The sequence below is a fragment of the Corvus hawaiiensis genome, chromosome 5 (genome assembly GCF_020740725.1).
Source record: "Corvus hawaiiensis isolate bCorHaw1 chromosome 5, bCorHaw1.pri.cur, whole genome shotgun sequence".
NCBI classification, from domain to species: Eukaryota; Metazoa; Chordata; class Aves; order Passeriformes; family Corvidae; genus Corvus; species Corvus hawaiiensis.
The window spans coordinates 35302726-35319483 of NC_063217.1; the positions used below are offsets into that span (position 1 = coordinate 35302726).

At 36.4% G+C, this 16758-nt stretch overlaps 1 protein-coding gene and 1 non-coding gene across 23 annotated transcripts in view; both read right to left on the minus strand.

Annotated features, from left to right (window-relative positions):
* TENM3 (teneurin transmembrane protein 3) overlaps positions 1-16758 on the minus strand; it is a 1328112-nt gene that overhangs the window by 1094670 nt on the left and 216684 nt on the right. The window lies entirely within an intron of this gene.
* TRNAD-GUC lies at positions 11057-11129 on the minus strand. The gene has a single exon. It is a non-coding gene; the product is annotated as a tRNA-Asp (tRNA).

A 16758-nucleotide genomic window follows, 5' to 3' on the forward strand; every position in this document is an offset into this window, starting at 1 on the left:
AACCACAAACAACCAAACATCACATTGTCCTGACAATCCAAGCTGTGGTAAAGTGACATTTTATTACAGAGATATGAAAATCTGGCTTTTTTCTTTCCCTGTACTATCAGGAACTAGAAGGCTGTTGCCATTGCAAAGCATCCAGTCATGGAGCAAGATGAAACAAACTGCTTCTTACTAACCTGATCCAAGTGGTTGTATGGAAAATCACACTATGAAAAGCCAGTGCCCATAAAGGAGTCAGAGGAGTCCTGCAACTTTTATTTGAATAAAGGGAGAGAGTCCACTAGAGCACACACCTGTAAAGTTTTCTCTCTCAAGGTTTTGGAGGGGGCAGTCTCCTTTTATCCCAAACTCCTGGCCGCATGTTGCCCCCTTCCCTTCCCCATTGGCTGGGGTACCAGGAAGGTGCAGACTTCCCGAACCGCCTATCACATATTACCCCTTGAACTCGTCATTTTACCCCAAAGTTCAGAAGTTCAGGCTTGTGCAGACCCTTGCCCGTTTCACGAGCCAAGCTGTCTGTGCCCTGCAACAAACCTGCTGCCCAGAGTTAGTGGACATTAAGACCCATTTCAGGGACATTAACACCCATACCCTCACCCATGGAACTTTTTGTAAGGACGTTAGCACACATCTTCCCTCTCATGGTAAAATGTGCTCTTAAGTTTAGAGGGAATGTATATCCATTGATTTTATGTCATGGTATTAAGGCTTCAAGAAAACGGAGTGAGGTGAGAGCTTCTCCAAAAGTAAACTGTAAGAATTAAAGTAAAATGTGAATAACTGAGAATAATGGGAATGGAAACATGAATAATTCTTATTAACTGGCCACCTCTACATTAGTTTCATAGGAAGCTCTAAAGAGATCACTAGTTTATTGACTGCGATAAAAAGCAGCCAGAGTTTATAAATCAAACTCGTGTTCATCTTCATTTCTAGCTACCCTACCTTCATGGAAAGCAATTTCTAGACCTCCTCAGAGATTAGAAACTTACTGCTGATTTCCAACTGAAAATATTTCACTTTTTCTTTTTTTTTTAAATATTCTTTGTTAATGCACAGATTTCTTTTCTCTCTGTTAGCAGTGGATATTCTTTCTCAACTCATGCAGTGATTGCATTTCTTTTTTTCATGGCTGGTCTCATCCTCTGACTCATAAAGACAGGTCTTCTTTCTTTATTTCCTTTATATTCCCAAAACAGAGGGCTTATAACAAGTTCTAACAGAAATTTCTTTGTCACTCTCTCTGTAACATTGCATTTCACAATATCATACTCCTGTGCAAAACATTCTGACAACAGCGTAAAAAAAGAAAGAACAAATGTTCCCTATATTGCTTGCTGTCCAAATTCTGATATGAGAGCATCACAATTTACCTTTCCTTAAAAAAAATTCTGTTTAAAACCAGAGCTCCAACAGAATTCCTGTTATTCCATGGCTTTTAAACCAGGACATCCTGCCTACTGAAAAACTTCTCACACCGTGAGAATCAAATCCAGCACTTGGAACATTTACCTGCAGATTTCTCAAAAAAAAAAAACAACCCAAAAACCAAACAATAAAAAACAACCCCAAAAAACCCCAGAGATAACCCCAACAGAACAAAACAAAACAACCAAACCAAACCAACAAACAAACAAACCCCCCAAAAAACAACAAAAAACCTCCTGCTACCACCACTATTTCTAGAAGTCAGGACCTACTAACGTTTTTACCTCAATGGTAAGGGGGGTGTTAAGGAAAATTCCCAGTCTGACCATTCACGAGGCTCTCTCTCGGTCATACTCCCATCATCAGAAACTTCCACGGCTGGGGCCGATCCCACCTCACAGCAGCGGCTCCAGCGAGCTGAGGGGTTCCCGCCCATCCCACCCAGAGTCAGACCACGTTTTCTTACCGGATCGATCCCCGGTTTCCCATGGCAGGGGTTCAGATGTCCCGGTCCATAAAGCCATTTACTCACGGCGCAATAACAAAGGAACAGCCCGAGCTGGAGCCTCCGAGGAGGAACCCCGAACAAAGGCCTTTTAAACCTTCCCAGTCCAAGGGCATGAAGGTCTGGTTCTCTCTGCCCAGCCCTCGGCTCCTGCCGTGTCTGCCAGCGCCCACCTGGCAGCGCCGCTGGTCCCCCGCCTTTGGGATGCAAAGGGCCAGCAGTTCATGGCCTCTTCTCTCAAGCCATCACCACCCAGGGCTCAACCTGCAGCCTGAACTGCAGCTGCACCTGAGATACCTGCACCAATGGACTCCTCAACAAAGGAAACCCGAGAAGGTTGAGACTGCTTAGTCTTTTTTAAAGAAATGGTCCAATGGCAGAGGGTATGTGCTGAGACTACACAACCTTGTCCTGAAGAGTTGCTATGGGTGAGAAGTCCTATTTTTCAAATACGTTGATCATCGCTCCCTGTCATGAAGGGATACCATCGGAAGAAAAAGCAATTCCACCTCTAATAAGTAATTTAAATTGGGAGTTTGCATGGTAACGTGTTTAGGTTAGAAAAACTTCAGCTATACTACATTGCATTATCCCCTATAAATTCAGTACAGATGAATGCACATGTGGATTACTAGTTACTAAAAACATCCTGAACTTTGCTGAGATTTAGACACACTGTATACCATTCACACTTTATATAATATTATTGCTATTGTTTAACTTGCTGTCATGACATTTCACTGCAGCTACAGTCCTAAAATTTGTGCTTAGAGCAGATTGAACTACACAGTTTTGAAAAGGGCCTGAAAATTTTTGGTGGAAAAGGAAAAAACCAGTTCTTTGACTAACATCACTCAAATGGTTCACATGGAATCAGAAAGCACTCTCAAAAGTGCTGGAGAAGTCCTTTCTGACAGAAAACCATTACAGTAAAAGAAGAAGTCAGACATGTGGCACAATGAAAGAAAGGAAGCAGTAAGCAAATGGGGAAGGCAACAATGAAGGTAGGAGGGTAATAGGAGGACCAGAAAAAATGAATGGAGAGATAAGCCAACAGGGAAGCCACACACACCAAGAAGAATGAAACCAAAACTATATGAAAGAATTAAAAAAGCAAAAGAAGCCAAAGGGAAAAAAAAAAAAGTGTTAACAAGTGTTAATTAGGAGTAAGAAACATGAAAAGATTATCACATAAAAAAATGAGAGGCAATATGAGAAACAGAAGATGAAGAAACATGGCCTTGGGCTCAATGCTATTAATTTAATTACTAGTGATCTGCCAGTCTCTGACTTTTCTGCTACAAGGCTGTTCCTGCTCATTGCAGACTCTCACAGAGTAATGTTAGTTTTCAATGACTCTCTAGGCTTTTTGACTGTAGCATTGCAGCTCCTGGGGTTTGGTATTGCACAATTGCTCAGAATAAATTGTGTTTTACTGCACTTAAAAACATCTGTCTGGGGGATAAAGAGATTAGGAAAATGACCCGAACCCACTTCTTCTATATAGCAATACTCTTTTCTTTTTTTTCCACAAGGCAAGCTCCAAGTTTTGTAACAATACTTCTTTTTTATTTATTCAAGACCACTGCTTGCAATGGTTACCCTAAGTGCTTCTTCAAAGATTGCATTCTTTCTGCATCTCAAGTAATAATTACTGGAAATTCTTCAAATCAATTTGCAAAACCTCAGGCTAAATGTTCCCTCTAAAATGGTGGAGAATGCAGGTTTAATTTGGAGCCTGTTAAATGAGACTGCAACAGTTTAAAAGACAGCTAAATATAGCGTTACACATCACTGTAGTTCATTTCAGCTGGAGTACTAGTTGTTCATATTCTATTACTCATAATTTCAAGCAAGTGGAGGGAAAAATTCATTGACCTTGAACAACCTCAAATATATTTGGTCTATAAACTTTGATATATCCTTCCTTCTGACTGCAACACCTTTTTCAATGTGTATGTTCTTCTCAAAGAATAATAAAACATGACCATTTCATCAAGCTTTCGATACTACTGAGATTGAATCTTTAACTGAAAAAAGTTCATGATAGCGCATGGTGACTAGTATTAATTACTATTTTTATGCAAAATGACATGGCAAATTAATTAGCGAAGAGCTATTTTGGTGGATATATGCCAAACCTCAGATTGTTTTGGGCAGAAGTAGCATGGCATTAAATATTCAACATGCTGTGGGATGTTCTGGTTACACTGGTCAATCATTAATTTCCTTTGATCCCCAGAAAATAATTTTTGTTGCACTCAGCTGTAACTGATTGTGAACAGCTTTTTTATTCAGGCTCCTAATGTACTTTTCCCCAGTTGCTTCCCTCTGATTGAAACTGTTTGTGGTTACACACTTTATCACACAGCACAGGACCATTGCTTTTCTGTGAATATATACTAATAGTCACTTAATATTACGTGTTAATATGATTTGCATTTATAGTGTTATTCTAAAAGAAATGCTAGAAGTACAGCAACGACAAATACTTGAAACAATTGATGAAAATCGGGGAAAATCACGGATGTGGAAAATATTTATTTTCATCTGTAATAACTAAGAGTAATTCCAATTTTGTTTCACTCTAAGCAGAAATAGCTACAAAAAGCAGACTTCTTTGCTTCAGTCAGGATATTGTGAGCATTCATTTTGTGTACATTTGTACTACCACACTATTGTTATAGCATTAATTATTACCACTGTATTGATTTGACCCTAAATCTGGGGAATAGCTTTTCTTTAAAGTAGTCCTCAAACCTGCTCTCACCAGATTTCTGAAAGGAGAAAATGTGCTTTACAGCTTTCTTTTTCCTTATTTAAGAATTCTGTTATGATAGAAACCAAACTATGTTTCAAAATGGTCTAATAATGTAGTTAAATCTGTAAGAGCAACCAAGCATTTGAGAGTTAAACTGAAATAAAAAATCATAAAATCATGAAATCATTGAGACTGGAAAGGTGGAATCTGGAGATCACCTAGACCAACCTTCTTACTTAATGCATGGTCAGCTAAAGCAGACGCACAAGGCTCTGCACAGTTGTGTTTTGAATATCTCCAAAGCTGAACACTCTCAAATATTTACTTGCTAGATGCAGATTGTAAAAGCTAACCAAAATAAGATATTTATTTAACACATAACTTCAGTCTCACTTGTCTTTAATATTTTTCAAAAAAATGCAGAACATTATGACTAAATGGTTATTATTTGATCATCAAATTTAATTTATTACATATCAAAATAGTAATATAAAATTCTGGAGATATTTAGCAAAAAAGTAGTATTTCCCAAATACTCAATGAAAGGATAAGTTGATAAATATTTTTATATGAAAAATACATCAAATTTTATAAGATATTACAAAATCTGTATCAAAAAGCATTCATTTAGATGTATTTCAATTTTAGCTTCTCTTTCCAATTCGGTCTTATATTAGTAAAGCTTTAGCATAACAATATCTACATAGATGACAGAAGAAAGAGAAGCCTCCCTAACTAAACATCTCCATTATAGTGCTTACTTTAGCAGTAAGAGATAACCAATTGGCATATTAAGCTCTTCTCTCACTAGTCACATTCAAGTACGATTTACGCTCTAAGACAATTTTTTAATCTTGGAATCAGAACCATCTTACTTTCCTTCTGAAGAAGGAGTATCTTCCAGGTTTCTGGGTTCTGACATTGGAAATATAGTTTCATGAGTCTTCAGATGAAGCTTTTCAGTTATTACCTTCAGTATCTCATAACCACTCCTATCTTGTTCTATTATAATAAATTGGTTCCTGAAAATTATTGCTAGTTAACTTTTTGTCTTTTACTTCAGCCTAACTGCTTCACTCTGACCTTCAGACTAAAAAAAAGTAATGCATAAAAGGATGCATCTATCAGTCAATCTCTTCTTATCAAAAAGATAAATGCATGAAAGTTAAAAATTGAAACTTTTTTTTGTATTTTTGATTTTTAAAGAGTTTAAAGCTTTTCTATACAGAATTAATATTAAATGATGAACACAAGAAAGTAGTGGTGTTGCTTCTGATTCTCTACCATTTATATCCCTTATTGTTTCTGAATACTTCATATTTAAATAAATATTCATGTCAAATGGAATTTGAGACCTGCTTACTTCAAGTAATTGTCCCACTCTGAAAGTGAATGTATTTTACCATTTTTGAGGTCCAAATAATAAGAACTGGTAAGGCACTCAGCAAGTATGATCTTTCTAAATAGTTAATGGTAAGGATTGATCTAAAACTGAAGATGTTTTTAATTTTCAAATTGCTTACATACCTTGTGAATTCTTTAACTCCCTGGCAGTGTCAAGATTTTAATGGACCACCACTTCCTCAAAATGTAAAAAGCCTATTAATAGCATCATGTTCATCAAAGTAGGCCACGTTTTTTTTTTTTTAATTTTTGTATGTAATAGAACATCCATGCAAGCAAATGGTTTGGATCACATAGAAATTTTCTAAGTCAGACATCCTGACTTAGAAAAACAGGTAGTGATACAGGTTACCATTAGTATACTCAAATGTTGAGTGCACTGGTGAATTATTTGAATATCTTATTATAGCAAGTTAAAATTAAGATATGCATCAATGCATTGATTTTCTTATTTTACTATCATCTTAATTAGAAACATGGTATATTTCAAAGAAATAAATGTCCTTTTTTGTTGTGATGCACATAAAATTGCCACTGATTCACTAGTAATTTGACATAATAAAATTAACACAGGAAGCTTCAAAACAACACCATGAAAATATATGTGCTATTTGGTATTGAGGATATCCATTTGTGCAACATTTGTCATTTCTCTATCTGCACACTGTTTAGCTCTGCAGTTCAGGCATTAGTTACACAAAGATTCTTGAAAATGTTTTGGTTTAAATTCTGTATTTTTAAGAAAATGTTCTAGGATACTCTGTAAACACATAAAAGGAAATATCTAAACACTCTGTTTTCCTGCACTTTTTGTCCATCCTGCTTGCTTCCCCTAACAGTTCCATCTTCACACTAGATATGCAAACTGCTCCAAGTATGAGTTTATTTTCACTATTTTATTCTATTTGCCTATTTTTTTTCTCGGCTTAGTAAGTCATCAGGAAGCTGCAGCATATACAACATGGATCAGTTCCTGTCAACCACTTTTCCAGTCATATTTGATCCCTTTGGAGAAGTTCCAGATTTCACAATCATGGAAGTCCTCTTCTGATGCAAGTCAAATCATCACTAAATGAGAACAAACAAGTTAAAATACTGGGAAGAGACACCATATATCAGTATTTTCTGTAAGGTACTTTCCTGGTTTCTAGTCTTGCATTGACAGATTCTTTACTGGATTTTTCCCCCCAAAAAAGCCTGAGGTATGTTACATCTGGAATATTTTTTTTTTTATTTCTGAGATGGAAGAAGAGAGGCTTCCTTTTGCTGTGAGAATAAAGATTTCTCTATTTCTCTAGAACAGCTGTAGGAATGACAGATTGTAAAATCAGTTTTCCTTGCATATGAAACACCAAATAGATGAAACATTTGAAGACAGCATTTTTGTTAGTGATGAATGAGTAACTTCCAATGAATAATTTACTGAGCAAATTGAGCCAATTTTTCTACTTTCACAATATACACAAGCAGAACACAATTTTCTCATTAGCTGAGATCATTTGCCAAATTCTTGCAAGTTGTACTTGTAACTGAATATTTATTATGAAGGGATCTCTTCAAGCCCTCCACAGAGAAGTTGCTTTTTGTTTGTGAGATAGCTCAGAAGGTCAAGCTTCTGCATTCAATGGATAAATGCATAAACATTTCTAGCAAAATTATGAATGTGGACATCAATTTTGTTTAGTACATATTTTTACAGAAAAAACATTGCATTTCGCCTTCTCTGAATTTATGTTTTGGAAAAATCAGTGGTACACTGCATACCACAGAAACAAGAAAAACACCACTAAGCGCATCAAATGAACTTCCAACATCTGATTTCTATTTCCTTTCTTTAAAGTCATGTTGATTTTTTTAAAAGCAATACAGATGAAAAAAAATTAAAAGATGACGAATCACATCCAGTCTCATGGATCTCCAGGTTGTATTTTATAAATGTTATTGGCATAATAGAAAGTCCTGGCATGGCCTGCAGAAGGTTTTCTATAGATAATTATAGATAACTATATTATAAAGGGATTTTTATTTTTTTAATCCCAAATCTTTTTGATGAAGCCAGCTTCATACAATAACTCTTTGTTAGGATAGCACATAATAATATTAATCATGGAAACAAACCAACACTGAGCAGTATAAGCATGGAATGAATTCAGTACTGACAGATGTCAAATCAGAGTTGTCATCATGAAGATCAACATCTTTAACCAGCTTCTGTGGGATTAAATCATAATTAAATTACCAGAACTAGGCAATGCTATATGCATTTTTCATCAATAACTTGTTATGAAATACGATGTTTGAAGCAGACTAGAAAAGAAGTAATGAATGATTAAAATAAATGATGAACAAGAAATTATTAGCAAAGAATATACAGAATGCATATTAAGTACAATAATTTCCAGGCGCACGCCCTGGAAAGCAGTCATTTTCTGATTCAGACTAAGGCAAATCAGCGTACATGACATTGTGGCAAAAAGGGGCATTTTTAAAAACATATATAAAAAAGGATATGCTTAGACTTAATCAGCACATAATATTTGTGACACTAACACAACAATACTGTATGCATAACAATATTAGTATCTTATATCTAGTTAAATAGAAAAAAACTCACAAAAGCAATTGAGGATGGAAAAAAAATGCCTTAGAATGAGAGAAAGGAAATATTAAAGAGCTAACTTATTCATATTATTAAAACCCACAAATACATTGTTTTCTTTCATAAACAAATAAATACTGCCTATACGTCGAAGAGGATTTTAACACATTTAAGGTAAAACTGTTTTCTTGGAAACATAAGCCCTGGTAATACAGCCTCAATTACTTAGACAACCCTGCACAGAAAGCACTGATACCACTAGCCACAATACTAGTGTGATCAGAAACAAAATGCTTTCTGCAAGAGTCAGCATAAGTGGTACACTTCCCTATGCTCTTGGGGAAATAATTTTTAGGTTGGGATCTGACTGCTGTCGCATTCTGACTTCACTGGAAGAGGAGGAAGAGATACAGAAGTGAAGTCTTCTGGAGACACCAGGCTGGAGTCTCCATGTCAGACAGAAGCCCACATGAACTGCTGATGTGTCACCATATGAACATGAAGCCCCAGGAACTGCTGATGTGTTACCGTATGTTGCTGGCCACTAATTCCAGTTGTTTGCAGGGAAGTCAGAGATATTGAATGAAATTAAAAGATAACAGCTGGCTTAAGAGACAACAGAACTGTGATTATCTGGCTTTGTGCTTATAATACTAAAGATTTCAAGGCTTGAACAGAAATAATTCTAACCAAGACATCTAGCTACAGATGGTTGGAAGTTGAATGTAAAGCATAAACTTCAAAATAAAAATAGTTGACCATTGGATCAAAGCACTGAAAAATTAGATTCTCTGCCTCTTCTTGTACTTGAAGCAAGACTGGATACCCCTCTGGAAAATACATTTGGGCACACACATTACGCTTTTGTGAAAAACTAGCTATTATGTTAAGATCTGTGGCATGAAAGTACATGTAATAAAACAGTTAGACTACCTGGCCATTAAATATGAGAGGTTAAATATGAGCAATCTATTAACTTGATTTCACTGCCACCAACCCCATTCATTTTCATGCCATAGGTTATGGTCCTGACCTTGCTACTTCCACAGTAAGATCAGAGTTGAGCATGAATGTGAATGTGACCTCTGCCTGCAAAATAATCACATGGAATAAAGCCAAGTCATCAGCAGAGACAAAACTAATTTCCATATTGTACTTTCCAATCCTCTGTATCCACCCAGATTCCACAGAAAGAGTAGTACAAACAAAACACAACAACTTTTTTTTTGTTTGAATTTCTTAATACACAATATTTTTCTACTATATGGTCAGATCTAAGTATAACATATTATAGATCTGTTTATACATATAAATAAATGGGCAGAAGATTGCTTTGGATAGGCAAATAAAATGCTGATTCCACTGGATGTTGTTTAATCATTTCTGATTTCCAATTTTGCAGTCTTCATCTGTTAATGCATCTTTAACAGAGCAACAAAACAGAGTTCTAAAAGAAATGAGCTGCAATAACATTGTATAAATCTCCTGCACCATCACCTTTTCTGTGTACGTATATTGAGAAGAACATAGAGAAAGCATCTGTCAATAGCTGTAAGCCAATCTTAAAAAAAAAATTCCACAGTTTACTAGCTGTGGTAATCAGACACTCCAAGAAAAATATAAACCAATATTTAATAATGGATGCTGACCATAATTTAACTAATAAATAACTTGCTGTATTCAAAAATGTAATTTGAATGACTACCATGTAATGGAAATAGATACCTTATCTTTCATTTTGCCAACCCAGCTTGTTATCACAATGTCAAAGGGTAGGTTTGCGTGCCAGTTTGGACAAATCTGGAGGAAAAATATCCTCTGATAGAAGGCAGGTTACAACCATCCCTCCCCAACCAGGTTCAAGAAAAAAAAAGAAATTTTCCTCGGAGGAAAGTGAAAGAGATAAAAACTATTTAACAAACACACAGGAAAAAGATAATAATGCTAATTAATAAAACCTCTTGCTGTGGAGAGAAACCTGGGAAGATTTCAGAGTCCTTCTGTAGGTGTGGTCTCTCTCCTCCTCCTCGGAGCTGGCTCATGGTGGGCCCACCTCCAGGGCTTTGGTGGGAAATTCTCCTGGTGTGTTCTGATGCTGAAACAGTCCAGACGAGAAGGGAAAAACCAAAGTCCCAGGAAAACAAAGTTCAACTCTCCATTGAGAAAAGGAGCCAAAAGCTGGCTGAAAACCAAGCAGGGTGCTTCCTCCACTCGTGTTTTTATGTCTTTCACTTTCCTCCGAGGAAAATTTCATTTTTTCCCAAACCTGGTGGTGGAGGGGTGCTTGTAACCCCACTTCTCTCGGAGGACATTTTCCTCCCAATTTGTCCAAACCAGCTCAAATAATTAGTGGTGCCCTATGTGAGGCTCAAACCCACGAGCCTGAGATTGACAGTCTCATACTCTACCAACTGAGCTAGCCAGGCCAGCCAGGGGACAGCCACCCCAGAGCCATGTGGCCCTGTTCCATCCACGGCCCTGCTCCATGTGGGCCAGTTCCTGCAGCCCTGCTCCGTGCAGGTGGCCCCGCAGCGTGGCTCAGCCAGGCCAGCCCTCACCTAGTGCAGCCGAAATTCATCTGAGGCTGCTGCCCGGCAAGGATCACATGACCAACAGCGATAAGCAAATTCCAGCTGCAGGGCCCGGGTGAGATTAACCCTTTTAGTGTTGTAAGTTTCCTCCAGAACAGATGAAGTCTGCAGACGTCAATCCTCTCCCAGGTCAGAGGAAAGGGAAAGGTGAAGGCACATGAAGAAAACACCATGAAGACACCAAAGTCAGAGAAGAAGGAAGAGCTGAAACCTTGAGAGAGGAGAAAGAGGAGATGCTTCAAACCTAGAAGCTGAAATTCTCTTGTAAAGCTATGGTGATGGAGTATGATACGTCAGAGTACCCGCTGTAATTTCATGAAAGCATGGGGGGGTGGAGCGTTCAAACTGCAATTGTGAGCAAAAGTCCCTGTGCTGAAACAAGCAAACGTTGAAGTAGCTATGATCTGGTGAGAAGCTTAAACAGAGAGAGATGAAAGTGATGAAGACCCTTGCTCTCAGAGAAGACCTCTGTTCCTAGAGATGAAGGTGCTCCCAGAGATGGATGAAGAGAACCTTTTGCTTCTGAACAGCTCATCCTTAAAATGGTACCCCATTAGCTCAAGATTGAACCCCCAAAAGCAGTTGTGGGGAAAGCTGTAAGTCGAAGGAAGAGATTTTCACATGTGAGCAGAGAACCAACCTGGGAGGCTGTCTCACTGTGACATTGAAGCCATGAGAGAACTGTTTCTTGTGGAGATGTCTCCATAGCATGAACAAGAGAGACTCCTCTCCCTAAGTGAACTGAAAAAGAGATTATTATAGAGGTGGTAAATGGACTGAAAATCTCAAGGGTTGTCTTTTTACATTGTCAGTGGAAGAAAGGAGAAAGGTGGGGGGAAGAGAAGTGTTCTGAAGGTTTAGTCTGACTCTTTTTTCTTTCTTTTAGTTCTGTTAATAAACTTCTTTATATTCTTTTAAGTTTTGTGCCTGCTTTGCTTTCTCCTAATTCTTATCTCACAGAAGCAAAATAAGTAAGTAATGGATATTTCAAACCAAACCACTACACTTAATTGGTGTTTTCGCCCAATTTATGAACTGAACCCGCTACAGTTTGTCTGGATGCCAGAGAGCATATAGGTATTGCTAAGATTTGTCTGACTTTATTGACACTTCTCTACTCTGCTCTTGGAGGCAATAAGGCTACTAGAAGTGTCACTAGAAGAAGATCAAAAGTGACAGTAAGAAGCAGAAAACTCAAAGTTACTGGGAGCAACTGTTATCATGCAGCAGGGGTTTGGAATATTTGACACAGAAAAAGAAACTAAGGAGAAAAGGGAAAAAAAATCAAGAATAACTTCTTAAGGGAGGTACTCTTCAGTTTTGTGTGAATGGCTTTAAATTAGCTCTCTTGACAGCAAAGAAAGCTTTAAAAAGAGTCTCCCTGAAAGCCAGATTCAAGGGGTAGATAAGAAATTTCATCATGATCATAGAAGAGAGAAGCTTTAGAATGACAATATATGAGTTTGTTGTTGACAACCTAAAAGGAAGAGTCCAGGATCTCTTCATAGACAGCAAAGTGAAGTGGTTTAAAACATGAGTATTCCAAGTTGCACTTTTCTGAAGAGGGATTATTACATGTTCTGAAGCCACAGAACAAGAGCAGCATGAATAACCAATACCAAAGTGACACAGAATGGCTTACAGGAGTTGAATACAAACCACATGTACAGGCCTGGGCACACCAACAAAAGTCCTATTTTCCACCAAAAAAATTAGATTGTATAACCACTTGCAATAATTCTAGCCAGTTAAGTAATAAGATACATGTCTTGCATCAAACACTAGTAGTTTATCACCCATGAAGTACATGATGAAGTAGACGAAACCGCTGTTGATAAAGAATCAGCTGTCTGAAAAAGTAAGGTCAGCTAACAACAACAACAAAAAAATATTAAACCTGACTCAGCTACCTGGAAAGTCTTAATGTATGAATGAAGGTTCTCAAGGAAGTCACTACAGATGAATGAAAAACTCTGTCCTGAGCAAAAAACAATGCACAGCTGTTGCAGCTCAAAAAAAGTTATTTCCATGTTTATTCCTCCTATAAGATTTTTTATTTCAGCAAGTGTTTGTTAGACAATATGATCAGCTCCTGACTTGCAGGATTCCTGACCTGTGTTTGAGTTATTGCTTTGGTAGTAATTCCATTAAAACTAAATTCAGATCTCACCTGTGCATGTCATACATATGGCTACATACTATCCATAAATAACATGTTATTGCTGTATTCGGTATTAGCAAGGATAACCTTGAAGCACATCTGCAAAAAGACTTAGTTAAGATAGACAAGAACAGCTTCAACCCCATTGTCTTTCTGCCTGTTATTTTACGGTTGTCCTTCCTATATTTGTTTAATTTTACTTAGTGCTTCCTGGATAGTGGAGTTCTTGTTTCTATCCAGTGTGTAGTACAATCATTGACCACTCAAGTGGAAGAGGTTCTTTGTCAGAGAAGAATTTTGAAAAAGGGGAAAGAGTTTAGGGTTTATCTCCTTCAGTAAGAAAGGGCAGAATTTACTTGAAATGCTTCATATAACAGGATTCAAAACCCCCAAAAGGAGACATCTTAACCTCTGCTTCAAGAGAACATGGTACTAACTCAAAGGAAAACTAATACAACTTTTTTAAAGAGAAGAATAACAGAAAATACTTACTTTGTTCAAAACACTTAAAGTTCAGACATCACAGGAGCAGCTTTGTTTAAAACAACTTATTTGCTCATCTTTAATTTTGTGCTATTACAATTTGCTCATCAGAAAATACCAAAGTGCATTCCAACCTAAAGTCAAGTGTCAAAGTTTTATACAGATTTCTACAAGAAATTACTTCAAATTATTTCTTCATGTGACGTCAGTAAATGTTAAATATGCATGTTATCTGAAAAAAACAACAAAAAAAACCAACACTCAAAAATGAAAGCAATAAAAATTCCAACTCCTGAAGAACTTTGAGTACTATAAAGTAATCTTGAGATGAATTGAATTATTCTTGTTCTACATGATAGATAATTTAACATATGCATTAAAAGTGATAATGATCAGAAATGTGATTCCACAAAATTGACATTTATGAATGTGTGGTTTCTGAGTGATAAGAAGAAACTTTGCATTTGCTGAAGAAATTAATATTTGAACTCCAGTTTTAAATCCATATAAGGTATAATGATATTTAAAAAATAATAATGTTCAGGAATTTATGCAGTTCCTACTTTGTACAAAAAAGAACATCATTATCTGGTGTTATAGATGGAATAGTTAAGATAAAGTCCTGCAAAATTCATTATGCAAAGTCCATTGCTGCGCCAGCTCTGGTGAATTGTTTAACTGCAATTATTATTACTGTGCAGTTGTTGGCAAAAACAGTGAAAATAAAGTCCAGCTTTGATGTAGTATGATTTGTGTTAATATAAAGGGTTTCTCTTTTCTGATTTCCCACAGACAAAAAGGTGAAGAGTTGAATAGACATACAGTATGGATAGATACTGAATTAAAAATGACCGGTTCCTTGCATATGGGAGAGGAAGTGTGCTTCTCCTCTGTTGTCTCCCTATCCACCTATGCCTGTCCACCAACATCAGAAAAAAAGTGGGATTTTATTCAGATAGGAATAAAACTGGTATTTATTGTGGAAACCTACTACAGGATTGTCTGTCTTAGAAAGTGAGTAATTAAAAAAGTGCCATTTATGTGTCATATAATAGTAAAAAGTACCAGACAAATGAAAACTAACAATTAAAACATTGAGCACATCTGCAGGTTGAATGTGGCTGGAAATGTCCACAGAAGAGTCAAGCAAACAAATACTAAAGTGGAAGAAAATGTATTGGACGATAATAACTACCCCATTATTTGATAAAGTCAACAGTAACAACTCATATTCTCATTAAGACTTACCTATGATGTAACACTAATGTTCTACCTCCTTGGTCCTGGGTAGTTACAGGTGGAAGAGAAGTAGAAACAACAAATGTAGCCAAACATACTAGTTTGACTGCTGGATCATCTAATAAATAATTATTTGCATACTTTGGCTATATATTGTTAAGAATAATTTCTTTTTGCAGACAAATATGCACACTTAGCAAGTACAAAAGATGCACACTAAGGCAGGTATTTTAGCTACTGCCAACTGAACAGAACAGTGAACTTGAAAAGCCAACTGTCTTCTGAAAGGGTCATTTCTAGAGATTTTGAAAAGTGGATAGCAGAAGATTTTTGAGAAGAAAAAAAAATTTTTAGAAATAGCGCAAGCAAACACATGTTTTAGAAGTAGATTCAAAGCCTTCAAAAAGATTTTTTGTGTAAGGACTTAGGGATCTTGACAAACATATAAACAGAAATAGAATATAGATATGGTTACTTTGTTTTCATATTCATAAAGTACATCTTTGTTACTGGAAGCTAAGCAGCAGCCTTCCATCAAATAGAGATTATTACCACAGTTTATGAAAAGCATTTTTTCCCCTTTTAATAACACTTTCAATAGAGAAGCATGCTTTCTAATTATGGTGCTTCAGGTCACAGCCTTATTTCTTCTTCTTTCTGAGCTATAGTTTCAGTTTTGTTCTCCCAGCAAAAGATTTGTGGTCATATGATAAACTGCAAGGAAAAGATAGCAAAAGCAGGGAATCTATCATAGTACGGAAATAATGGCACTGTCCGTAAGATATTAAAAATTTCTCAAATTAACTATTCACACATTATACGAGATTTTAATTATTCAAATACATGATGAATTGCAGAAAGCACTATATTAATAAGACACTAAGTGAAATAGTGACTGCTATTTTGCCAGAACTGTTTGTGGTTTTTTTTGTAGATGCACACCAATAAAATAAAAAATTGAGTAAGAAAATACTTTTTGATAGCGGTGAAATTGAAACGCAAGATACGTTATCTGAGAAAAAAAAAAATAGTGCAGCCACTCCTCACAGTCTGAATTGGAATGATGTTGAAGTCTGGTTTAAGTTTTGTTTAGTAAGTTGCTTTACTTAAATGATGTTATAAAGATCTTTATTTACTCTACAAAGTAATCATCATGGATCATTATCAACCATTAAGCTAATTCACTTAGTCTCATTCACTTAGTTGAGACAGTTAAAAAACATTTTTAAACGATATACCCATTTCTTGGTCAATATTCTGCCATAAATTACACAATGTGAATCTGATTAAAAGTGCTGAATTAGAAGTCCAATGCTAAGAACAGTCACGGAATTTTCACTCTTTAGAAAAAGAGGAACTAAATTAGAAATATATGCTTATCTCACCAATTCCTTTTTTTCCAGAAAATGCCTACTAGCTATTCATGCCGCTTGGGAATCAGAAGCCATCGAAGTGTATAAGGCTTGCCTTTGAAATTTGGTATGGAATAGGAGAAAAATCTCCTTTTATCTTGAAATACATATTCCTACTGAGAAATACAAAGGATGGAGGACAAAGAGAAGAGCAGGTTGATAGCTCTGA